The following is a 27,453-nucleotide window of genomic DNA, read 5'->3' on the forward strand; positions in this document are numbered from 1 at the left end:
CACACAACACATCCACATCCACACCCACACCCACACCCACAAATCCCTTTCGAAATTACACTATATGTATATATTTTGTATTAATTTATAAAGCTTGATTTTATTTGTAAACTTAAACTTTCTTTTAAAGCTAACTTTATAACACTTTCTTATAACAAATTTAGCATTACTTTAGAACTTTCTTTTAATTTTAACTTTATATGTTGAACTTCATTAATTTAATATTTTTCCAAATTTATAAATTTCAACCTTATTTCAAAATTTGATATATTATCTAATATTTTGTTCTAATTTTCATCCGTCCCCTAATTACCTCTCTCTCTCTCTCTCTCTCTCTCTCTCTCTCTCTCTCTCTCTCTCTCTCTCTCTCCCTCCCTCACCATTTTCATCCATTTGATGCCCTAATTAGTCTCTTTCTCTCTACCTAATCTCTCTCCCCTTTGAAATTATCTCTTTCTACCTCATACCTTCCTACAATTCTCCCTTTGTCCTATTTCCACCCCTATTTACCATATCCTCTCCTTTGTTACCATTTATCTCTACATCATTTCTCTGCATCCCTACCTCCTTAATCTCTTTAAGCCTCCCCTTTCACTCTTCTCACAATCTCTTTCCCCTATTTACCCTCTATATCTACACAATATCTCTCACTCACCATGTCTTTATCTCTCACAATCTATTTTGCACATGTCTCTATATTTTGTTAATGATAGAGAATGTCATGTTTGACAATTTTTCTGTTATCATTTTCTAAAAGCACACATGTCAAAAGGTAGTATACACTAAAAAACTAACTAATATTGGTTGATGAGTTGGTGATAGTTGGCTTGGTTTCTAGTTTGATATCTAAAGTTGCTTAATGTTTCCCATATATTTCAATTTAGAGAAATTTGGTTGGTTTAAGTTAAGTTTGTATAAGAGATCTAATGTTACTAAAGGAAGTCAAATGGGTTCCTATCACATATCTGCACATTAGTTAGTACTAAGAGATTCAGATAGATATAAAGCTGAGTTAAGTGGAATAGTCGATCCTAAAGGTTCACAAACCCCTTAGTGCAGACTTAGTTAAGTGATTTATTTCCTCCTAATTTTTCTAAGCTGAGGCTCCACATCATTTTTGGTATAAGAGTGAGAGTCCTTGGATTATGTGAAGTTACATGTTTTATATACCTAATCGAGAGTGCTCATTAGGGTCAAGAAAGATGGTGACAATGCATAACTAGCCAAAAAAGTTGAGGAGCAAGAAGAGCTCTACTAGAAAGAGTAGAGAAGTCAAGATGATATTAGAATAATTAGCAAATAAGTTCGAACATATGAAAAATGTGGTTGAGAGAAAGAAATGAAAGAAGAAGAAGATGAAGAAGAAGTCCCAGATAATGATGAGGATGAGTTATTATAAATTGAGAAGCCATTCATTAAAGATTTGAAACCTTTTGGAAGAAAATCCACTGAGTTACCTATATTTATAGGAAAGATGGATAGTGAAGTAGTTTTGGAATGGATTGAAGCTTTAAAGAATTACTTTGAATGTAAGAAGATTTAAGAATCATAGCAAGTCAAGTTGGCTAAATCTAGGATGAAAGAAGAAACCCTTACCTGGTGGAATTTTCTACAAGAACAAAGAGTAAAGGGAGACAAGAAGAAAATTTGTTCATGGAAGTAAATGGTATTTATAGTGAAAGAGACTTATCTCCCTAAAGACTATGAAGTACAGTTACACCAATAGAGGTAAAATCTCAAAGAAAGAGATATGGATATCTACACTTATTCAAAGGAATTCCAAATATGGAGTCTAAGATCAAAATTGGTAGAATGTGAGAGTGTCAAGGTAGCAAGATACCTAAATGGTCTAAGAATGAACATATAAGAGGATTTTCAGTTGTTGAGTCCCAACACAGTAGCTAAGTGTTACGAACTAGCTTTGAAAATGGAAGAGAAAATTAAGAGAAGACAAGAGAAAAGAAATAGAAGTAGGGGAAGACAATCATTCAAAGGAAAAAGCACATTTAGAGGGAAAAGACCAAATTTTTAGCTACAAACCAAGACACATAATGAAATTACTAGATTTAATAATTTTAGGGGAAGTTTCAGAGGTAGAAGACCAAATTTCAAAGGAAAATCACTAGGAAGAATGAAGGGAACAATTAAGATGCTATAATTGTAACAAAGAAGGTCACATAGCACACAAATTTCTAGTGAAGTCTGCCTCTAGTATTCATAGACAATGGAGAATATACCTTGCACAAGAAGCTTATTGAAAAAATGATTTAGACACTTATGGTTATCCAATGAGAGGAGAAGCCCTTATGATGAGAAGAACACTTCTAAAGATGCCTATAAAAGCATAAACACCACAAAGGAAATATATTTTCAGAATTATTTGTATGTCTAGAGGAAATTTTTACAAGGTATTAGTAGACTTTGGTTCACAGAAAATTTCATAGCTCTTGAAATAGTAGGGAAGTTAAATTACCAAGAACACCTTATATGTGTTATTGCAAAGTGTCTTGGCTAAACAAAGGACAACAAAGCATAGTGGAAGAACAATCTTGGGTTGAATTTCAAATTGGAGCATACAAAGACAGATTTTTGTTTGACATTGTTAGTATAGATGCATGTCACTTACTTTGTGGAAGACCATGGAAATATGATCTCAAGGCATAGCATGATAGAGTAAATAAAACATACACCATTACAAAGAATGGAAAGGTAATTGAACTAATACCTCTAATTGAACCAAGCCAAGAAGAAACAAAATCTATAGAAGCTAAGATCATGGTAATGGGTAAGAAATAATTTCTAAAGGAAGTTAAAGGAAAGAAGTATCCACTCTTTGCACTAATTCCTATACTAAAATACAAATTACAGGTGAATGTTGAAAATCATATTGAGGAAGAAAAATCAGAAATGGAAAATTAGAACATGAAGGTGGAAGTGGTAGAAAATAAAGCACAGAAGGTAGCATAGAAGAAGTTAAACCAATTATAGATGAGTACAAGGAAACCATAGCTGATGGAATGCCAAGAAGTCTCCTAACTATGTGAGAAATATGCCAGTGCGTTGATCTCATACCAAGTTCAATGTTACCCAACAAGGCTGCATGAAAACTAACACCATAATAGAAAAATAAAATAGAAAGGAATATCAAAGAATTACTTGAAGTTAGTTTGATTGGAAAGAGTCTAAGTCCATGTGTAGTACCTATAGTCCTCACACCTAAGAAAGAGGGAACATGGAGGCTTTGCACAAATTCAAGAGCATTTAATGAAATCACCATAAGGTACAAATTTTCAATGCCTAGGATAGAAGATTTACTTGATTTTTTGGTTAAAGCAAGGTATTTTTCAAAAAATGATTTAAAAAGTGTATATATTCAAATAAGAATTAGGACAAGGGACGAATGGAAAATAATGTTCAAAACAAATGAATGATGATATGAGTGGAAAGTAATGTCATTTGGATTGTCTAATGCTCCTAGCACATTTATGAGACTCATGAGTGAGATTCTTGAAGAGTTTGCAAGAAAGTTTGTGATAATATTGTAATCACCTAAAAATAGTCATCTAGATTATTAGTCCCCTTCTTAGTATTTTGGCTAATTTAATTAATTATTTACCTAGACCAAATTGTTAATAATTAATTAATTTGGTTATAACCTATAGTTTGACTATACTATCCTAAGTTCATTATTTGATTAAAATAACATGTCCCCTCTTAATTAAATAAAAGACCCCATTCTTCTAATCCACTTAAAGTGCACACATAAAGTCCTTTTTCTATATTTAAATTTAAAAGAGAAGGCTTTTGTAACTTTTTTCTTATATGAGAAGTCAACTTCTATTTTATTGGTTGACTTGTGTGTACACATGGATCAAACTCATTTTCAAACTCCATGCTTGATCTTCCATCATGTTGACCTTGATCTCTACTATCTGTATGAATTTAAAAGAAAGATCTCTCTCCTTGTCAAAGGATCAATCCATCTTTTGAGTATTATTACGCTACAGGTTTTTTAACATGTCTCATTGGAGCTTTGTAGAGAACTTCTCATCCCTTGTCTCATTCTCTTATCGGCCACATATTAGCTTAAGATCATATGGCATTTTAGTATAGTTTCATTTAGTTTAGTTCTCTTTTGCAATAGCTTAAATCATATAGCTTAATAATTTGATTTGTAACACTTTCATTTTTATCACTATAGCTGCATTTTGCATATTCATATTGCTTAATTTACATTTGCATTACTCCTTGAGGAGCTCCTATGGGAATATTCATTCTTGCATCTTGTCTTTGGAACCTCCCATTGAATGGTTTACTAGTAAGAAGAGTATCTCTAAGGCTCAGCTAAGAGCCCTCATATTCAAATAATACTCTCTTACACTCCATGGATAGGGAGGTTTGAGCCAACATCCAAGCATTCTGAACTCATGGAATTACTTGGATAGAATATTTTAGAGTGTGACACAAATATAGTGTACATTTTTGGCACCCATCATGTGGTAGAATGCCTTAGGTTTGCTCTTCATCCTGCTGCATTTCCACATTTTCTACATTCTATTGCCAAATTTTCTTTTTTTACAGTCGCATATTTTAGATGATATTTTTCCAATATCGTGCGACATTTGTTAGTACTTGAATGCGACACTTTTCCTACAAAAGTATCACATGGTAATAATGAATTGTATCACCTTAGTATAGTAAGTTTTATCACCCAAATTAAGTACAAATATCGCACAAAGGAAAATTGTTACATAGGTATACTGAGAAATATTGTATGACAGTCTTCTAGCAAAGACTATTCCTTGGCTTGAATTTTCTTATTGTTTGGGTGATTTTGTCAACAAAGTTTGGATGATCTTGAGTTGTTTGAGCTCTTTAGATAATTGCAAAGCTTACACACTCAATACAATAAACTTGAAGAGATCCTGAAACCTACTTACTCTAGTCTCACTAAGGGCATGATAAAAACATATGCTAGATTTAAGAAAATGGCCAAGAAACAATGACATCATCAGATGATTCTCTTTCTAGTTCATGCTGTACTTCAAGACATCAATTGTCTTCACCTACCAGATCTAAAGGCCTTTTTAAAGAGCTAGAAAATGATAAATCCTTGAGCATATGCCAAAATTTGATGACAATCCTATCTTTGACCAATATGATGAAGACATGAAAGCTTATTATTTACTTGAGAAACAACAAAAGGAATCTAGACATACTTGTGATTGAATTTTACTCCCTTGGAAGATTCCTATGATGACACTTTGCAAACACTTCTTGGCACTGAGCTCATCACATTGCTTAAGTCTAGCTCATATATGGAATCACATTCTTGGATATCTATTGTGCTTATCATCAACATAATGAGCATAGTATTTCAGATTGCATTGAGCTAAAACATAAAGTCCAAGATCTTATTGATGATGGGATTTTTGATAACTCTAATGACTCATGTGATGAGAATACTTCTCTTAAGAAAGATCATATTAATGAACCTATGTCTAGTGATGATATCCTTGACATATCCACTTCTTATAACACTCATGAAATTCCCAACACTTCAAAGCTTTCCAACATGCCCCCATCAAATAAAGAACATAATTCTTTCCACATTGACTGTGCCTATCCTCAAGGGCTACCTCTAAAAGAAACTCAAGCTAATCTTCACTTTTCTGAAAATCTTTTCCATGCTACTAAGCCTAAAGACCCCTAATCTTCATCCACTACTATGCCTACTTTGACAACTACTCCATTCTCTTTTCATAGTTCCTTGTCCTTAGAAGTGGCTCCATGTCAAGATAACTCTCAAAAAGAAAAAGCTATACATGTCAAGAAAGGTTAGGATCAAGCACCCTTTCATATCTTTCAATATTTTTCCCCTTCATATCCTATATCTTATCCACCTGCTATATATGATGAAGACACCACATCCACAATTTCCCTTGAGCTTACTAAAAATTATGAGAAAACCTATCTTCCTAAGCTATCCAAAGCTACTTGTGAAGATCAAAGCATCTCCTCATGTTCTACTTCTCCATATCCACTTCAAAATTATGCTCAAGTTTCAGATGATCCTATCAAAGGCATTTCTCCTATCAAAGCTACTCATGCGTCTGTTGATGGATTTGACCATGTTTCTCCCTCTAAAGATGCATCAAGTTATCCCTTTCCAATATCCATTTGCATCTTCTAAGTCTATCCTTCATCCTTTTCCATCTAAGCTAATGCCTTTAGAACTTCCTTCCATATTAGGACCTTATGTTCGTTCATCTCCATTTTCCACTTCTAGCTCATTGTCTTATTCATCCATAAGTCCCAAGTCTTTTGGAAGAAATTTAGATGATCATCTCAAACACAAATGCATGAATCCATCTTCAAAAGTTCACCACATCTTCTCTAATCGACATGTGAATATTGAGAAAGAAAATGCACAAAAGATACTACAAAGGTTCACTACTCAAAGAGCTAAAATAAAGAAAGTATGGGTTCCTAAATCCATTACTAAAGAAATGAACTCTAAATCATCCAATGAAGACTCTAAATATATATGGATTCCCAAGTCTTTCTTAAAGGAATTGAGTATTAAAAATACTTCAAAGTTGACATTCAAGCTTCCAAAAGCTTCCACTAACATCTTCCTCAAAAGCTTTCAAACCCTTATACTCCATCTTCCTCCAAGATTACTCTACCACTTTATACATCTAAACCTAAAGCTATTTCCTCCATGATTAATCCATCATTTCACAACCCTTCAAGGTGTGTGTCAATGTTGATCTTACACAATATGTCACCCACCCTCATGAAATCCTCAAATGATTACACTTACTTACTATCCATTCTCATTTAGCTCTTTTAAGACACAAATTCTTATCCTCCATATACTCATCGTACTACCATCTCTCTTCCTTCACCCTATCAACATCTTTAAGAATACTTATCTATGGTATTAGCTTATCATGATGTATCCTTCCTATAGGAGCACTATCTAAATTGACAAAGCTTGAGCTCTTTCTAAAAATCCAAAAAGAAAAATGTCAAAAGAAAAGAAAAAGAAAATGTGCCTTGGTGAAAACTACTTCTTGTGGCACCTTGGTAGCAAAAGTAAAAAGAAATAAATCTATGCTATGGTGAAAACCATTTCTTGTAGCACTTTGGATAAGTACCATAATGAAAATCTGGTAAAAGTCATGCATAATTCTTCCATCATCAATCCATTCTCCCTTCCTCTTTTATCTTGACAATGTCATGTTATCCTTGCATATTGGCTATCTTATCCATGTGCTTCCATATTATGCTTGATTGTCCACTCATAGCTTTCATATCTAGTTTCATTCTTATTGTTCTATCCCATCACTATCCTATCTAGTTGATCCCTTGGTGTTGATCACACAAAGGAGAACATGGTTCTTAGGCCCTCTTGACATGTCTAACCTCTTGGATTACACACTTTCATGCTATCTCACTTATTGTCTTCCACTACTTATGCCATATGTTATCTCACTTGTTGGCTTCATACTTATCCTATATACTATCTTGGTGATTGCTTCCATTACTTATCCAAAAACTTTCTTTATATGGCTATCTTTCCCTAGTTTGGGTACTCTTGAGGAGTCAAGTCCTTGAGAATCACTTTCACTTGCTTGATATTCCTTGCATATCCATATTTTCTTATCCACTATCTCACTGCTGCATCATATGCTACACTTTTCTAGACATTGGAATAAAATTATTTGATCTTACCTGACAACTAGTAATCTCCAAGTCATTATAAAAATCCAAAAAAATATAATCATATATGATGCTTAAAAAAATCCTAAAAGTTAGAAAATGTGCTGAAAAAAATGACCATCTTAGTCAAAGCCTATTCCTAAATACTTTGGTGTCTAGCCAAAAACAATAGAATTAACTCTATGTCTATCAAGCTTATTGAATGCTCATTGCCCATCCACTACTATTCTAGCTTGCCTTTCCTAGCTTGGAATTAACTCATGTCATAGTGTATGGGGCATAGTTTGTCTGGCTTATCAAGGATCTTCTTGTGCAAGGAGATTTTTCTTTGGTAGTATCATCCAAAATAGTGTTTCTATAACACCCCATCAAGGGATCCAAAAGAATTAACCTAAAGTTTTGACTAAGTTTACCAAACATTTCTTTATATATAGAAAGAATAAAATACATGTCAATCATAAAGTAGTGAAAGCAATAACATACATTCATATAGAAGCAAACATAATAGATTACATTCCTTAAGGATCCCAACACATTGAATCACATTTAAGTTAATTAATACTAAGTCTAACATATACCACATCCACATGAAAGAATAATTAAAATTCCAAAGTCCATTTAAATAATATAGATTTGTTTTGAATGCCACTTAGCAATAAAATTTAGAATGCTTAATCATCCACTATACATGTCATAGGGTATGAAAGGCTAAAAGAATATACATTTATAAAAATAGATTACATTACCCCTTTCGGATCCATGAAACAAAGCACAATACAATAAGTGAAATTATCCATCATAAAAATATAACTATCTATCATAATACACAAGAATAGAATGAAAGGAAATGTAGACAAGAAAACTCCAGCCATGGTATCAATAGATGAATGTCAATGGTAAGAATAGAAAAAGAACTACCACCGGAATGCATGGTAACCCAAAAAGGCCCACTCCCACTGTGCTGAGGAAATAGTCTCAAGTCCCAAAGAAGATATCAATCCAAATATCAAAAGTAATCTCTAAGTCTACGAAACCCTAAAAGTAATCTAACTCAAAGGTTCCAAGATAAATCAACATCTAGACCCAAAGGCAAACACATACACACATAGGAAATCTATACTACTAGTGGGCAAGTGTCATCATATGAATCAACACTAGGTTTATCTAGCTAGTGTTTTAATCCTCTAGCCCCCTAGTGACCCTATGTGGCACTAGTATCCTCTTCTATTGACAAGGCATACTAATGAGTCAACTCTAAGGTTACCTGGGTAGTCTTTTAATCCTCTAGCCCCTTAATGAATTTCTGTGGTACACATATCTTGTTAATTCATTTTAAACCAATATAATGAAATGTTATCACTTATTAAATCACTTACAATGGGTTACCCTGGCAGACACTTTGGGCTCCAACATCCATTGCAAGCCACTTCCCAACTTAACATATAGATTACCTACCCTAGGCTCATAAAAATATAAATCAAAGAATCATAGATTTCACCGCAGCCCTATACTAGTGACTAGAAAGCATCGAAAGATAATTCACAATAACACATCAGTTCTCCACAAGCAATTGGAAAGCATCCCAAAAGTACTAATTGGAGACTCAAAATGGTTAAGTCAAATATATCATACATTTACCTCAGCTTCACACAACACTAGAAAGCAATAATGAACAATAAATACAAACTCATCATAAAGCATACTAGATGCATTACCATGGTTGAGTTTACAAGATCAAAGATCAATTAAGCTTAATGCCACAATCACAAAACTCTGAAGCCTTTGGTAGATGTCCTAGAATTGGTCAACACCCTAGTCAACCCAAACCCAAAATATAGACAACATATAGAAAAAAAAGTGTATGTTTCATAGTTTGGATTGATTTTGAAAATATATTGTTCAGTTAAATGTAAGGCTTTAGTTTTCATTTAATTTATGTTTTCAAGTATATAAGATTCTCATTTTACCCTACAAGTTAACCCATTCATTTATTCGAATAAAATATAGAATTACAAACCCCCCCGCCCCCCAATTATATTTTAAATCAATTTTCTAAAAATAATCAAAGGGTAATTATTTATTTATTTAAATTATTAAAATAGATATCATTGATTTTAAATAAAATCATTTGCAATTTTATCAAAATCAAATTTATTAATAATAATTAAATAAATCTAAGACTCCAATGAATATCTAATTAATTATCAATAAATATATTTAATAATTAAGTTATTTATTAAACTTATTAATAAAAATTATTAAATAATAATAAAATTGATACTAAAACTTAATAATAAAATAATAATAAAATTAATATTAAAGTTTATTAATAAAATTAATATTAACACTTATAAATAAAATTATTAAATAATAACAAAATTTGTATAAATCTTTTTTTATAATATAAAGCATATAACTCTACATATGTTTATAAAGCCTATCTGCTTTGCCTTAATGGTGGTCCTTTAGGCTCCTACTATTGCAAGTCCTACAGTAGCACTGCTGTCGTAGTACGTATGACAATAGCTTGGTCGCTGCTGACTATGGGGATGTGGGAGGTGGGTGTGTGGTGGCACTATCTCCCCCACCAAATATATATTTTATTAATTATTTTTTTGTATTATATTTTTAATATTAAAATAAATAATTATTTTTCCCCACACCAAATCAACTTTATTTTATTTCTTTTCCAACCATCCTTTTTTAATTTTCACTTTTTAAATCTACTTGTATAAGGATTCTAATGATATCTCAATTATCCTATATATAGAAGAAACCCACTTGCATACCCCAAATCTCAAATTAAAGTATTCATCACAAAGAAATATTTAGATCACCGTACCATAGTCACGAAGAAGATAGAAAAAGAAATAGCATAATTAATTGTGCAAATTAATCACAATAATCTACCGAGATTCTGATGCTAAAAATGCTACACCTAAAAAAATTGGTGATAAGGAGTTCTCTCCTAAAATCAAGGCACCAATTGTGTGATCACCCAAGAGGACTCCTTGCTCACTAGAAATTAACTCTTTATTATCTTTTCTTTATCTTTTTCATGCACATTAAATAAATTATAAAATAACTTTATTTAATATCACTTCTCCTTTTTAATTAATTTATTAAATTTTAGTCTCATGCACACATTATTTAATCTTAAAATTTTGAATAAATTAATATATTTTTTACTTTTTAATTTATTATTGAAATGTAAATTGATAAAATATTTATTAACTTAAATAATAATAGTATTTAGCATTTATTTAAAAATTAACTCTAAATATATTATTATTAAATTAAATAAATATTATCACATTCTAAAATTAAACTTACAACATTTATATTTAGATTTAATTCTTTTTATTAATTAATTTCCCACTTAATTGAATATAACTAAATATTAAAAATACCATAATAATTTTCCATTAAATGAAATCATTAATTTAATCATTTAATTTGACTTAATTAATAGGAAAACACCAAACACTTATAGGACAAAATACGAAAACCCATCATAGAAAAATACATACAAGATCAAACTAAAAGGGTTATAATCACAAATTAACATCATTCTACACATTCAGAAGGTAATCAACTCAGATACTTGTCCTAATTTTCTAAGATAAATGGATTAAAAGTTTAGGATTTGGACTTAAGAATTTATCTCCCCTCTCTTACCATTGAGATAATGCAATAGGGTATGCTCATCCTAGTAATTTAGGGAAGTCAATACTTGGTACCTGTAATCTTCATAAAATCCACACATGTACAAATACAATATTCTAAACTAAATAGATAATGGTAGGAAGTGGTGCATCTTGTACACCCCGACTAGTAGGTCACTACACCTCCCTTCCTTAGCCACATCAGAAATGCCATACATAAAGAAAACACACATGCACACCATAGACATATAGTATGGGGTAAGTATCCATAAGAAAACACATATGGTAATCCATCTAACTAATCATCATCAATAACTGATATCACTATAATAATCATCATGCATACATGAAGTATACGGTAACAAGTAATCTCATCATAAAATCAACCGAATATGAAATAATATCTGATAATCTCAAGAATAATGCTACTAATCATCAAGCATAAAACTAGCCTAAAGGAGTTTGACAATGGTAATAGAGATATAAACTAGGGGTAGGCACTATAGTTTCTCAACACTACCCCCCTTGACATCAAGTGTTTCTCAACACTTTTTAGATAGTCTACCTACAGTCTCTGATGCTGTGATATTTCTCACTATCAGTTTTAAGTCTTGAAGAAATGGCCAACTGACTTAAATACACTCTTAAACATTTAACCAATAGAGCTATGATGAAATTTATCTTCTTTGTGTACTATCTATGATGATTTATTTGTTATGTGTTCCCTCCCTAATAATCTTTCAAGGATGTTGTAGACTAGAACAATGGGGGCATGGGGCATGTTTTACTTTCTTTCTACTTGTGGCCATGTTTTGTTCATCTATAGTGTGTAGAGCATTCAAGCTTGACCTACTTGACACTTTGACATACAATGTATCATCCTTGACTATTTTCCCAAGTCCGCACTTGGGGGTTATCCTCGCACTTATGCCTAGATATAGGTATAATCTTGTTATGTTAAACTTAGGGAATCTCAGTATGTAGCCATCTTGACTTACATGTCTTCAATGCTTAGATTGGATTTCCACATTCATATCTAATATAGATAATATTTGAATCCTCGTAGTTATACTAGTGATGGTTGCATGATCTCATGATGTCCCTAATAAATGCTCAATGATAAAATTAGAGTCTAAATATTATGTATTTCCTTCTAGTAAACCACTTTGCATATTAGTTTTCATTTTCTTGCTTAATCTTGAATTCATACATATTTGGAGAGCTCTCTCTTCATCTTTTTTGGACATGTTAGCTAATTTCTTTTATATCTTCTTCACCTTCTTGATCATGTCTTTTCATCTTCTTGATCTTTCACTTCATCTCTTTTAAATACTATCATCACATCTACATAACCTTTTGATCTCTTACACAATTTCAACATCCTAGATCCATTTTCAATATTGAAATAAAAATTCGAGTTCATCTTGATAGTCAAAATTGCATTTCAAAAATTCTACCTTCTTGTATGCAGTCAATTGACCTCTTGAGGTCCAATCTTTGAATCATCACTAGGGAATCTTCATATCTTCTTCATTTCACTTTTTCATGTCTAAAATGACCTTTCTACTTGTTTTGACCTCTATTTAATGCTTTATCCTTTGTGGTCAACTCTAGTCAAACTGGGGCATTCTATCATTTCCTTATGGTCACTCTTTGGTTCTAATCATCTATCTATCATTTTGGACTTTGCTATATTTCTAGGGTGCAGAAATATTCTATCATCCCTTGCTAAAACTATCTATTTCTTAGGAGAAAATGTTTGATCTTTTCATTTTCTTTCAATCTATCTTCTTTTCTTGGTGTGAACATTCTTCTTGAGTGTTGACATTGTCTCTTTCCTAAGTGTTCAGTACTACCACTATCAAGCTGTACATTCAAGATTTGATATCTTTTTCTACATTTTGTTCTTCAAAATAAGATATTTCCATCTATTGTTGCCTACTTGGCTTCTATTTCTTTGATGTTATGTGTTCCCATTTTAAACAAACATTAGTCAAAGAGGGGAAAATGTAATCACCTAAAAATGGTCATCTAGACTATTAGCCACCTTCTTAGTATTTTGGCTAATTTAATTAATTATTTACCTAAACCAAATTGTTAATAATCAATTAAATTAATTATAACATATAATTTTACTATACTATCCTAAGTTCATTATTTGATTAAAATAACATGTCCCCTTTTAATTAAATAAAAGACCCCATTCTTCTATCCCACTTAAAGTGCACAAATAAAATCATTTTTGTATTTTTGAAATTAAAGGAAAAGGCTTTGTGACTTTGTCTTATCTGAAAAGTCAACTTCTATTTTATTGGTTGACTCGTGTGTGCACATGGATCAACCTCATTTTCAAACTCCACCCTTGATCTTCCATCATGTTGACCTTGATCTCTATCATCCATATGAATTTGAAAGAAAGAGCTCTCCCCTTATCAAGGGATCCATCCATCTTTTGAGTATTGCTATGCTACATGTTTTCTAATAGATTTCCTTGGAGATTTGTGGAGAACTTCTCATCCCTTGTGTCATTCTCTCATCCATCATGTACTAGCTTAAGATCATATGGCATTTTAGTATAGTTGCATGTAGTTTAGTTCTCTTTTGCAATCACTTAAATCATATAGGTTAATAATTGGATTTGTAACACATTCATTCTTATCACTATAGTTGCATTTTACATATTCATATAGCTTAATCTACATTTGCATTGCATCCTTCAAGAACTCCTTGTAGACATTTGCATTCTTGCATCTTATCTTTGGAACCTCCCATTGCATGGTTTACTAGAAAGAATAGTATCTCTAAGTCTCATCTAAGAGCTCTCATATTTGAATCATACTCTCTTGCACTCTATGGATAGGGAGCTCTAAGCCAGCATCCAAGCATTCTAAACTCATGGAATCACTTGGAGAGAATGGTTTAGAGTGTGACACAAATATAGTGTACAAGTATATCTAGATAAAATTTTAGTTTTCAAAAACACAAAAGAGGAGCATTTGAAACATCTAGACTTGGTGTTAAGGTGGCTAACAGAAGAAAAGTAGATGATTAATTTAGAGAAATGCAGTTTTATGCAAGAAGAGCTAGTGTACATTGGATTTGTAATCTCGAAAGAAAGATTCGAGATGGTGTTGGAAATATAAGAGGAGTAATTGAGAGGGGAGGGCTGAATAAGTTACTACAAAAATTAACCCCAGACCCCTTAGATGCCAATACACATGAAAACTCTAATTAAATTGTATTCTGTTGTAACTTGACAAACACAAATGCACTTGATTTACTCTAGCAAATATTGTAACTTGGCAATAAATGAATAATAGTAATAACTCAGAAAATGAAAATCATAATATGTTTTCTATGATTAGCCTTAAGATTAACATAGTTTCATACACATAAAAGAAATAGCATAAACACAAGTGACACCAAGATTTAACGTGGAAACCCAATTTGGGAAAAACCACCAATTGCAACTAATTACTAATTTTCACTCTTCTGAAGTGGGTGATAAGCCTCTAAAAGGGCATTATTTTGAAAACATTTTATCTTTTTTTTTTAAAGTTATCTTGCAAGAAATAGTTTAAGACTATGGTTTAAAAAAAAGAGCTTATGTTTTATGAATATGCTATCTATATGTTAAGACATGGAGATTGAAGTATAGATTGATAAACAATGTTATGTTCACTTGAATCTATGTTTTTTTATATGGTTTAATGAAGGATATTACATGTTGATAAATATTTTCTCATCCATGCTATGTTTGGGTAGGTTCCTTCTTGCAGTTGTAGGATTTGCAAGAGTGATAATATGAATATTATACTAGTAAATTTGGACTCAATTTTCAATTAATTTTGGTCAAAATTTTGACCAAAAGTTTGTGGTAATATTTCTCGTCAATTTTTTTTGTCTCTGCTAACTCTGATTTTCCATTTTTGTCAAAATTTTGACCAAATATTGGTCAAAAAATGTCAAGAAATGGTCAAAATTTTGACCAATTCTTGGTGGAAAACTTTCAAGAATTGGTCAAAATTTCCACCAATGTTTAGTTGAAAACTTTCAAGAATTGCTCAAAATTTTGACCAATTCTTGGTAGAAAACTTTTAGGAATTGGTCAAAATTTCCACCAATGTTTGGTAAAAAACTTTCAAGAATTGGTGGAAATTTTGACCAAACTATGAGGTTTTAAAAAAAAATTATAGTGATTAAATGTCCCAGCAAATGCCTACTCATGGACTCTCTTAGATCATCTTCTTGGACTAGCACAATTGTGGAAGAGGCTTGGCAGTGATTAGCATTATATAGTGTGTCTGTCCAATGATTTTGTAGTTGATCTAATATAGTGAGCCCTCATCTAGCATTAAGTGGCTACTTAGTGCTCTAGATTTTTTTTTTATGAACCCATCATGGCTAATGGGAGGTTTGATAACGAAAGATCCTAGTGACCCTTCAATAGAATTAGTGCTGGTGTTCAAGAAAGACACATTTTCTAGATTTTGAATATTGGCATTAGCATTGTTTCTATTGGAGGGCTATGAATCATCCTAATTTATATGCAAGGGCTCCCCAAAGTCATCTCTATGAAACTTTATTAGCATAATTTGCAAAATGGTTCGATAGCGGTTGTTGTTGTGGTTTCCTAGAAAGTGATTTGAAGGGCGAGCTATCATCTAGTAGTTGTGCTACTTATCACGAGCGACGAGGGAACCTTTTCCAAGAATGAGTAAAGTATGAATGTAGTACCAGATCCCAAATGAATTCAATAAAATACTATTGTCAGGAAAGGTGCCCATGGCTGAGAGGGTCAACCTACACAATCATAGGAGAAAGGTAAAAGTATATCCACAAGAAACTTTCTCAAGGTGTTTAGACAACCATAATAGAATGATTGAGCCCAAATTTTTACAAGGGTGGTAAAAGCAAACCCAAAAATATATTCCTCAATATAGTGAGCTTATAGGCATGCTCAAAATGACAAGACAAGTAGTTTTACTATGAGATATAGAAATACTAATAGTATATGCCAAAATTGAAATATGTTGATTTTTTTCATATTAAAATATAGATGATTCAATTCTTCAACATTTAACCAAAAATGAAATACATAAACAAGTGTGATCAAGAGAATGCATATAACACACTTAAGAAATTGAACATTGCACACTAAAATATAGAATTCACCATAGAATTTTGTAGATTTTGAAGACAAAGGATACGAGGCAACTCAAAAAACATATTTTGTTTCATTTTTTTTGTTTCTATAAAAACAAAAAAATATCATCTGCAATATCTCAAATATCACGAAGTTGATTAAAAGAGAAATTGCAAACCTCATGCACCTTCTTTCTATGCCCTCTTGATTCTAGTAGGAAATGCCTTAGCATAAAAAAGAACCTCCAACAATAGCATTGATGCTTAAAATGTGAAAGGAAATACAACAATGCTAAATCATGTTATTCAAGCCACAACTTTAAATAGGAAAAGGTAAATGTAGATAGATGCTGCTATATTACATTCCTCCATAAGTCAAGAAACCAATTACAACAAAAAATGTCATAGCTATAGTCATCATGTGTATCAAAGTTAGAAAAAACCCTCCTATTATATAAGATTCTCTATAAGATTTCAAATACAATTTGATACTTTCAAGAATAACAGAGATAGAATTTAACATGTATCATGAATAATTATCACTTGCTTTTAATGTAATAGAATGTTAAATATTTCATTACAAGGTAAAAAAGTGAACCTGCATAGAAAAGCTTTCCAATTAACTCAGAAATGTTGTTATCATCTATCCCTATGTATATCCAAATGCAAACCTAATGTCAAAAAGAAGATGCATCAAATGTTACAACCAAGAAATAAACATTATGATAATTTTTTTTGTAAACAATCATCATATTGTTTGAACTTTGTCTATACATTGTAAGAGTACCTCTTGAATAGGAAAAATTGAAATTAAGTACATACTTGTACAAAATAGGCAATCATTGACTATTGCATAGGTAGGCCGGAGCTTATTAGTAGAAATGCTTCTTGCCTACAACAAAAGATCCAATTCTAGTGACATTGCATTCAATATTCAATTTTTAATAGGACACTAAATATACATAAGTGCTACAATTAAAACATAATTTGATTGCATACCTAATAATATATCTCTACCTAGAACAATACAAGGAATGTGTGTAGAAAAAAATAAAAGACTAGGAACGTCTAATAGCAGTTTTGTTAAAATCGACAACCTTTTAGAAGCAATCAAGATTTAGGAAAGTTCATTAGAAATACATGAGTGTAAAAAAGAACAATAAAGTAGAATTAACAATGTTATAATAAAGACAAATCATCAAGATACAACTCTTATATCAATGAGATTTTGAAGCTTACATGATTTTGAGACTCAATGTTCAAATTACTAGTACAATTGGTTCTCTCCATGTGAAGAGCACCAAATATGAGATAAAAACATTTAGTAGCTACTCAAACATCTTCATTTTACATAATCATTAATAATATTATTTAATTTACATAGTTTTTGGTTGTTTAATTTCAAATTTTCTCCAAGCCCTATGGAATACTACAATTAGAAAGGAGTCAGGAGACCTAATGATATAAGAAAATGAAGACTATCAACTTTGGAAAATATTTATTATTGATAAAGCTCAAGAAAATCTAACATGAACTTGGGAATAGGATTCAATTGTATCCTCTCATGAAGTCATAAAAGAAACATTAGTCATTTAGAAGAAATTATCGAGGAAACTGGCATATCTCTTCCCCATAGTTTGTTGGAATACATTTACCACTGAGATGGGGGGGTTGTGAATATGTGGCCTATAAAGAAAATGCTTCCTTTGCATAAAAAATTAGACTTATCATGTATTAAAATAATGTACTAAATCAACATAAAACATATACCAATCTGCAAAACAATAGAAACATATATGCACACCATGACACATGGATTTATGAGTGGAAAACCCATTATGCTAGAAAACAACACTCTAAAAATACCTTGAATAAGCCTTACTGAAATCTCATTGATTATGTGTTTAATGCCTCACTACCCACTGGTAATAGCTTTTCAAGGCACCAACTCCATACATGTTAAAAAATTTATATACAAAGAATCACTCTATTTCACTTCATAACATTAACTTCACTTCTCTCTGTTAGTAACAATATAAACATCTAAAATCTTATTATATCTTCAATGATTACAGGGAAAAAATCACCATAACTTATCTTTCTATTATATCAAATTGCATTCGAGCAAAGTATCTCAATCATAATCAATGGAACAAATAAAAGGTCAAAGAAAAGATAGAACAAATGAAAAGGAGTCTATATGAATTAAAGTTCATAAAGACCTCAAATCAATTATTGCAACAAGTAATGATACACATGTTGCTAAACAAGGTTTTTTTCAATGCCAATGAGAACATATGCCACCAATGCTAAAATAACTATATTATGGAAGATGCTTGGACTCAAATAAGATGTTTTAGAGAAACTAAATTTCCAATACATTTCCAAGATTTGATGTGTGACTGTGAATAGCCAAAAAGTGTGGGTTAAAGTAGTATTTTTCTGAATTTTAAACAATGCATGACCTCTTTATAGTAGAGCTGAGCATATGCCTTGCACAATCCACATCATAATACTCCAACTTCTGCAATGTAAGTTTCTCTTAGAATGATCTGTAATGTTCAGACCCTTCAATATCACTATTGAAGATCAATTGTTGCTATTGTCCTACTGTTATGATACTACTGTCACTTATAGTTTGGAGAAAATCCATGTAATGCTCTTGTGAAGCTAGGCTTCATAGGGATTTGGTAAAGTTGGTCACCATTGCAATGTCATTGTAATTTGGAAGGTTTAGAAAGATTGGAGTGGCAAATGCATTTGAACCCACGTAGCTCAAAATAGCAGTTGTTGTGTTGTCGCCAATATTTGATTTAGATTGAGTAGTGTATATTTTGGTGGTCATGTAGTATTTGGCTTTGGCTTGATTATCTGTAAGAAGTACATCTATATTCTGAGCATATGTTAACATGAGAGTTTCCATTGTGTATGACTTTGTGTAAGAGGCATCGATCTATACCATTGTGAGATTGTGTGATGCACCCTTGAAAAAGAGGTGATTATTGACTACAAAAATGATAATATGAAGAAGATATGTTTTTCCATGTCGTATAGTGAGCCTTTGATGCAAGAGCATCTTGCATCAGATTTTTTTTTAAAAAATGGAGGAGAGAGAAAGTGACAAAAATTAGAGGAAAAACAATTTAGAAAAATAATAAAAGATGGAAAAGGAGAAAAAAAGGAATTTATATTTTTGAGGTGCATAGGTGGCATAAATAGAAAAATAAATAAAAATGGTTGTCATTCCATTTATCAAGGTGTGTAGGTGGAATTCTAGAAGTTTGTGGATATTTTATTAAATTATGCATTTAATATTTGTTGGACCATGTGGTGGTGCTTAGTTGTATTTGGGTGGGAATTAAATATTTTTTGAAAGGTAGTTACATTTACCTTTTATCCCACATTGGTTGTGTCGGTAACATCTTGGGTGGAAAGTGCCTATTTAAGCAAGGTATATGAGCATTTCTAATAAATCTTGAAAGTGTGATCTCTTCTTCGTAAAATCTTGGAGAGAAGGAGGAAGTTAAAGGGAAATTTTTCTTGAGTCTATTGATAGAGCACCAAATGTGAGGCAGTCTATAGCAGGATTGTGGTGGAGTTGTGAGTGTGTGGATAGAGCACCGAATATGAGGTAGTTTACACTTGGATCTTGGATAAAGTTGAAGAAGAGCTAGTGGCTGCAATTTAGAAACAAGGAGGTTTCTTGGTGGCTTGCGAGCACAAGTTGAGATCTTGGAGGTTTCTACTAGAGTGTGGATTTGGAATAGCTTGGGTTTGGATTGGATCTTGAGGGATCTTGTGGAACTATTATTGTAATTACTTTGTATTTGGCCATAACCAAGAAGATCTTACAACCTGACATATTGCATGTAATCAGTTATATTTTATGAAAAAATTATTATAATTTGGTATCAAATCTTGCATTGTGGCTTCCTGCTATTATGTTTCTGCTATGTGGTGATATTGCTTAGGGCTAGGACATCTCCTTTGGGGATTCTCCTACCTTGTGCTACGTCAGATGGTATCAAAGCTAAGTTGTTCCTAAGTGTACATAGAGATTGCCAAAGTGTGAGGTAGTTTGTACTAGGACCTTGGTTGGGAAAAGTTTATTAGAGCATAGTTGTTCTTGAGTGTTGGTGTAAATACGTACTTTACTATTTACACTTACTTAAGTTTACTTAGGTTAATACATTATTTAATTATATTGCATTATTTAATTATTTTTATTTGTGAGACACTTAGGAGTTTGCACACCTTTTGAGTTGTCATGTAGACAACACAAGAGTATGCAACTTTCTTTGAGCACATGGTGTCTACAACACTATTTTATGTGTCCCACCCTTGTAGGCTTATCCTCACATCACCGCACTTACTTCTGTGCTTAATGGAGGATAATCTATATCTAGTGGACATGTTCTTGGTTGTATGACACATCATGGTGCTAACTTCTATGCATTCTAGAAGCTCTCCTGAGGCCTTTATATTCAGGCACTCCTAGTGTACTCTGATGCAAGTTATTGAATACATTGTTATTCTGATCATACTCTCTCCATTTTTGGTCTACAGTTGTGCTTGTGTTTGAGTTCTTAGTTCTTGGGTGAATTTTTCCCTTAGGAAAATTCTTACATGGTATCAAAGCTTGGAGACTTTCTCTTTATAAGTCATTTGAGACCTCTTGTTTGCTTCATCACCTCAGCCTGAATTTGAAGTGCTACAGAAATTGGGAGTGTTCAACATTAGATTTGACCTCTCCATTGTGTCCAAAATGCTAAACTGGTGAAAATCAACTATAAGCATGTCTACCTTGGCTCAAAGTCGACCGTGAGGCAATATTTTTTTGCAAATCCAAACTCGAAGGCCCCAATTTGCAGTATTGGTATGATCATTTTCACAGATTTATGATTTATTTCAGATCTACAAATTATTTTTTTTGTATTTTTTCCGTCATTATATTTCACAGAAATTTTTTTTGATCTACCAAAGAAATTTTTTTGACAGATCTGGGCTGTGACACCTCGGATCTGGCATTTTTGGTATGGAGGATATATTATTTTTTGCAAGGTTTTAATTACATAGGTCGTACAATGGATTAAATTGGACTTCATAACAAATCGACGACCCAATATTCCTAACAGGCTCGGCCCTGCCTCAAATGTCAATTTAATTTTTGGCTACTATACAACTGGCAAACACAACACCAGTGAACCTTCTCCATATGCCGATGGCCCTTATCTTTATGGGAGCACCCGTAGTAGTTTGTTTTTAAACAAACATAATTCTTCCCACCGTGGTGATGTGGGACTAAACTCACTAGATCTTGGTGCCCCTCTTCTGCAGATTAAAGTCTCTGGCCAGTGACGTTTCTCGGTCCTGCAGCAGACAGTATTGCATCTCTCACCACGCAGTGGAAATTCAATCACCAAGATGAGCTCCACCAGTAGACATGTGGCCTAATTTCATTCGTCGAAATAGACCCAGTCAGTAGACTCTGCCCAGTCACCGTACACGTCAGCAATGTGCTAGCAGATCCATACACCCTATCATCTGCCACATAATATTTTTCCATACGATCCGTACACATGGAATCCGTACTGCCACCTCAGCGCCATGTCATCCAAGTGGCCAAATTTTTTGCTAGCGTCATCATTTCACAGTGTTAAATTTGACGCCCATTTCGATGTCATTCCAGGGTATTTTAAAATTGCATTGATGGCCATTTGACCATCAAATTTAACTTTTCAATTTCTCCTCCAGACCCCTCTCCAGATTGCTTTTTAGTTTGGCAGCCTGACTTTGCGAGTTCATAACTTGGACATCCAGACTCCAATTTAGGTGCAATTTTTTTTGAAATCAAGTAGAATTTCCTAAATTTTCTAGTGGTGCTGTTGTTTTCTGGTTTTGGTGCATAGATTTTGCAAAATTTGCTTTTTTGGTGATTGTACTTGCATAATCCTGCCTTTTGCAACTTCAAAAGCTTCGTACAGGCACATCTGGTCACTTTTTTAGGTTCCATTTTTTTTGAAAGTGCATTTTTTTTGTCTCCTTTTCAGATCTAAAGTAAGATTCTGGGTTGTGTGGACCAATTTTGTACTTTCAAAATTAGGCCTTCTTTGGCATTGTAAAGCTTTGATTCTTTTTCAGAATTGTTGTAAATTTGAGCTATAGTGCTTAAGTGACAGATTTTAGCCTTATAAGGTAGTTGTAAAAGAAAAATAAAAAAGTCCACTTTCTTCATTTTGACAAGTGGCTCATTGTAAACGCACTACTTATAAAGTGCCAAAAGCATCTTTTTTGGGGGGTCTTTTGATTGAGTGAAAAGGAGGGGTGTCTACTGTGTTCTTGTGTCTCTATTTTGTGCTCTTTTCATTTATACATCATGGGTTTTAAATGTCCTCCTTTAACTTTGCGCAACTATTCTACTTGGAAAGATATTGCATGGAGTAGATTGATGGAAAAAGGATACACTTTGTATGTTGATGGTACAATTACCAAACCTACTGATGCTAAAGAACTCATTGATTGGACAAGTCAAGACCGACAAGCTTTAGGTGTTATCAGGAGTTGTGTACATAGCGATCTTCTCTTCCACATTAAAAATTTTTCAGAATCTAAGGAAGCTTGGGATAAACTTGAACAGTTGTATGGTAAAGTGGATGAAGAAAAGGGATTTCTGATTGAGGATGATCTACTTCTCTTAGATCCTAAAAATTATGACACAATTTAGGATTATCTCATCAAAGACAATGAGTATAGGGCACTTCTTAATGATTGTGGAAATCCCATGAAGGATGATAGGTTGATACATCACATCCTGAAGAAACTACCTTCTGAGTATGCCAACTTTGTTTCAAGCTTTAATACTCATAGGTTAACCATGGGATCTGCTTAACAAAAACCTTTCTTTGATGGATTTACAGACATGTTGATTGTTGAACAATCTCACTTGGTGGATTTTGGTCTTCTCAAGTCATCTAAGGCCAAAGCCTTAGTGGCTAGTGATGGTCAGAAATCTAGTCAAGGGGGAAAAAGCAACAACAAGAAGAAGTAGTAGAAGCAGAAAACACAATCTGAGACACACATGAATCCTCTGAACAAGGTGATTCTTCTTCAAACAAGAAGGGAAGTAATGAAAAGAAGGACAAACTCTTTTGTGCATACTGCAAAAATCCCAATCATGATGAGCATCATTGCAAAACAAAAAGAATCGATGAGTTAGAAATTCTACTCAAGAAGAATAAGATTCAAGTTCTAGGTACTTCCAAGAATTCTACTCCTACCTCTTCAAAAGGTAAAGGTCAAGCACTTATGGAAAAATCAAATTCTTCTTCAAAATGGATACTTGACTCAGGTACCTCCTACCACATGGGTTCTTCAAAGCAAGATTGTTCTTCATTGAAGTAGTCAAAGGTACCACACATCTTCATGGGAGATGATACTAAGATGGAAGTCGAAGGGAAAGGATATGTTGAAATGGAAGATGGGGAATTCAAAGATTTTCTCTACATTGGAAATCTAAGTTCCAATCTCCTATCAGTTTACCAAATCACTCACCTTGGAGATGGTCATAAGGTTGAGTTCCTTTCCGATTCAGTGATGGTGCAAAGTCTCAAAGATGATTCATTGGTAGTAGTTGGGAAAGTCAATGATGACCAAAGGCTTTATTCATTCTCCCATTTTGTGCCTAAGAGTTCTTCTCCTGCCTTGTTAACTCACTCTAATTCAAACATCAATTTATGGCATGAGTGGTTTGGTCACCTTTACTATCGCTATCTTCAGCAACTTTGCACATACTAAATGGTCAAAGGTCTACCTAAAATCAACTTTTGTAAGGGTAAATGTTCATCAGATTTAGTGGATATGCATTTAGAGTGGAAGTTACAAAGAGGGAAGTCTTCTAGAGCAACAAGTGTTCTTCAAATGGTTCACATGGTATTAACAGGTCCTTTTGCATTCAGCCAGGGTCACTACATACTCACTTTTGTTGATGACTTTTCAAGGTTCACTTGGGTCTACTTTCTACATAGTAAGAATGAAGTTTTGGACGCATTTCTAGACTTCAAGGCTCATGTAGAATGAAAATCTAGAAAGGCCATCAAAGTACTCCACATGGATAATGGAAACATGGATGTGAACAGAAGACTTAAGGACTTTTGTAGACATCAGGGAATTGATCTTCAGACTCCTTCAGCATTCAGTCCACACAAGATAGATGTTGCAGCATTGAGGATTAGAACTCTTAAGTCTATGGCAAGTTGCATGATTCATGCCAAGTCTCTCGATCCATCATTAGAAGTCGAAGCAATCTCTAGTGCCACTCACATTCTTAATCATTCTCCTCATCTAGCCTTGGATGGAAAAACTCCTTTTGAGGCATGGTGCAGCAAAAACCCTATTGTGACACACTTCAGAGTCTTTAGTTGTCCTTCTTGGGCAAACATATCTTCCAGGGGTCGCAAGGCACAATCATCTTGGCCTTATACTTTCATTGGTTATGAAGACAGTGTGAAGGCATATAGACTTCTAGATCCTGAGACATATGAGATTTTTGTGGAGAAGGATGTTCACTTTGAGGAAAGTTCTTTGAGCTTATCCTCTACTCCTCTTCACACTTCATACATAGTAGAAATTGATAGTGACACCAGTGATAGAGCTTCAACAGCTACAGACATGTGGAGCTCTATCGACAATTGCAGTGAGAGGTCACATCAGTCCAATCCACATGCTTACATTGCCATAGTGAAAGGTCCAACACAACATGGTACATCTCGTCTTCCAGCTCCAACTTCATTTGACTTGGGAGATAGAATTTAGGACTTACATTTTCTCATTGATGATGATACTTCTACAGTTGTTGTGAGGGCTCACTCTGACCCTCATGTCCATTCTCTACATGATCAATCTAAATAGGTTGGCATGATTTTGGATCCTTATGAAGAACAATTAGTGGAGGTCTCTTTGTCAGTAGAGGAGACAAATGGTTCAGTGGAACAGGTTCAACAGACATCTTTGCTAGATCTGCATTCATTCTTTTTAGCATAGTTGGATGGGGTGAACTTCAGAATTAGTACAGGGATACTTGAGCAGGTTTTAGGACCACCATACATCTTCAGGACTGTACCTTGGGCATTGTTTCTTCCTAAGGGGAGGAATACCATTCTGCATTCTTGGACTAGCTTCTTCATCAGAGGAGTTTTCACCTATTGGCATTCTTCTTTTGGGGGGGGGGAGCCTATTTTGTCTCTCTTCCTTCTTTTATTCTCTTTTGTATACATTGGATGTATGTTGTAATGGGGGGGTCATGATTACTCCATCCATCAATGCATCCTCTCTTATCTCTTCTTTTGGGGTAGGGTTTTTCCCATGAGGTTTTCCCTCTTTCCTCGCTTTATGAGAGATTTCCATCTTCATTATGTACTTGGGTACCTAAAATGGCCTAGTAGCCGGGACCCATTATGCATCTTCATCCTAGATCGTAAGCTTAAGGGAATTCCCCTAACTTGCACTTAAGGGGGGGTGTTGGTGTAAATACGTACTTTACTATTTACACTTACTTAAGTTTACTTAGGTTAATGCATTATTTAATTATATTGCATTATTTTATTATTTTTATTTGTGAGACACTTAGGAGTTTGCACACCTTTTGAGTTGTCATGTAGACAACATAGGAGAATGCAAATTTATTTGAGCACGTGGTGTCTACAACACCATTTTGTGTGTCCCACCCTTGTAGGCTTATCCTCACATCACCACACTTACTTGTGTGCTTAATGGAGGATAATCCATATCTGGTGGACATGTGCTTGATTGTATGACACATCATGGTGCTAACTTCTATGCATTCTAGAAGCTCTCCTGAGGCCTTTATATTCAGGCACTCCTAGTGTACTCTGATGCAAGTTATTGAATAAATTGTTATTCTGATCATACTCTCTCCATTTTTGGTCTACAGTTGTGCTTGTGTTTGAGTTCTTAGTTCTTGGGTGAATTTTTCCCTTAGGAAAATTCATACATTGAGCATGTAGATAGATCAATGAAATTATAGTAGTTTGCATTAGGACTTGGATTAGAGAAGTAGATCTGAGTTGATCTTGATTTGGTCATGTATTGTTCATTTTGGAATCTTAGATCTCTTGGTTGTGAGGCAAAAAATCATGGTTCTGACTTGCAATTGTAGAGGGCATGTAGATGGATTGATGGATGCAAAGATGGAAGGTTGAATTTGTTAAAGCATGATCGTAGAGTGTTTTTGGATTGCAGATCTGTGGTCTTGGACTTGTGATGTGGTTATTGATTGTTCATGTGAGGTGATAGATTGCAATCTGACTTGCAAAAAATTCAAGATTGTCACAAGGAGCATGGGAAGGATTTGTTGCAGAAGGTTTACAAAGATGTTTGGAGATGGCTCTGAGAGGATTAGGCCTTGAGACGATTGTGAATCTTCATGATGTGGTGGAGAGGAATCTTTCTAAAATGTCTACTTGGGTTGAAGCTAGTTTGGCTGATCAAAATAAGAAGATGGTTGCTCACTTTGAAACTAGTTCAGTTGATCAAGATGTGGATAGGACAAGGAAGGAATTTCGTAGATGCCTATGGAGCTGGAGTCTACCGATTTGAAAGAGAGTTGTTTGGCTGGTTAAAAGACTTGTTTGAGAGAGAAGATGACATAACAAGGTCAAGGTGGAAGAGGTTGGTTTTGTTGATCAATTTGTGGAGTCTGGTACAGAACTTGTAGAGCAACTGGAGGTTTGTGCTGAAGATATTCCTAACCTTTTTGATGTTAGGATGAAGATTGGTTTTCATGATCAGTTAGTTGAGTCTACCATGGAGATTGTGGAGCATCTTGTTGTGAGAAATGAAACCACTAGTATTGTGAGTTTGGCATATGTTACTAAGGAGTTACATATTGTTGCTGATA

This window comes from Cupressus sempervirens, chromosome 7, assembly GCF_028749045.1.
Source record: "Cupressus sempervirens isolate cs-2001-9-10 chromosome 7, ASM2874904v1, whole genome shotgun sequence".
NCBI lineage: Eukaryota > Viridiplantae > Streptophyta > Pinopsida > Cupressales > Cupressaceae > Cupressus > Cupressus sempervirens.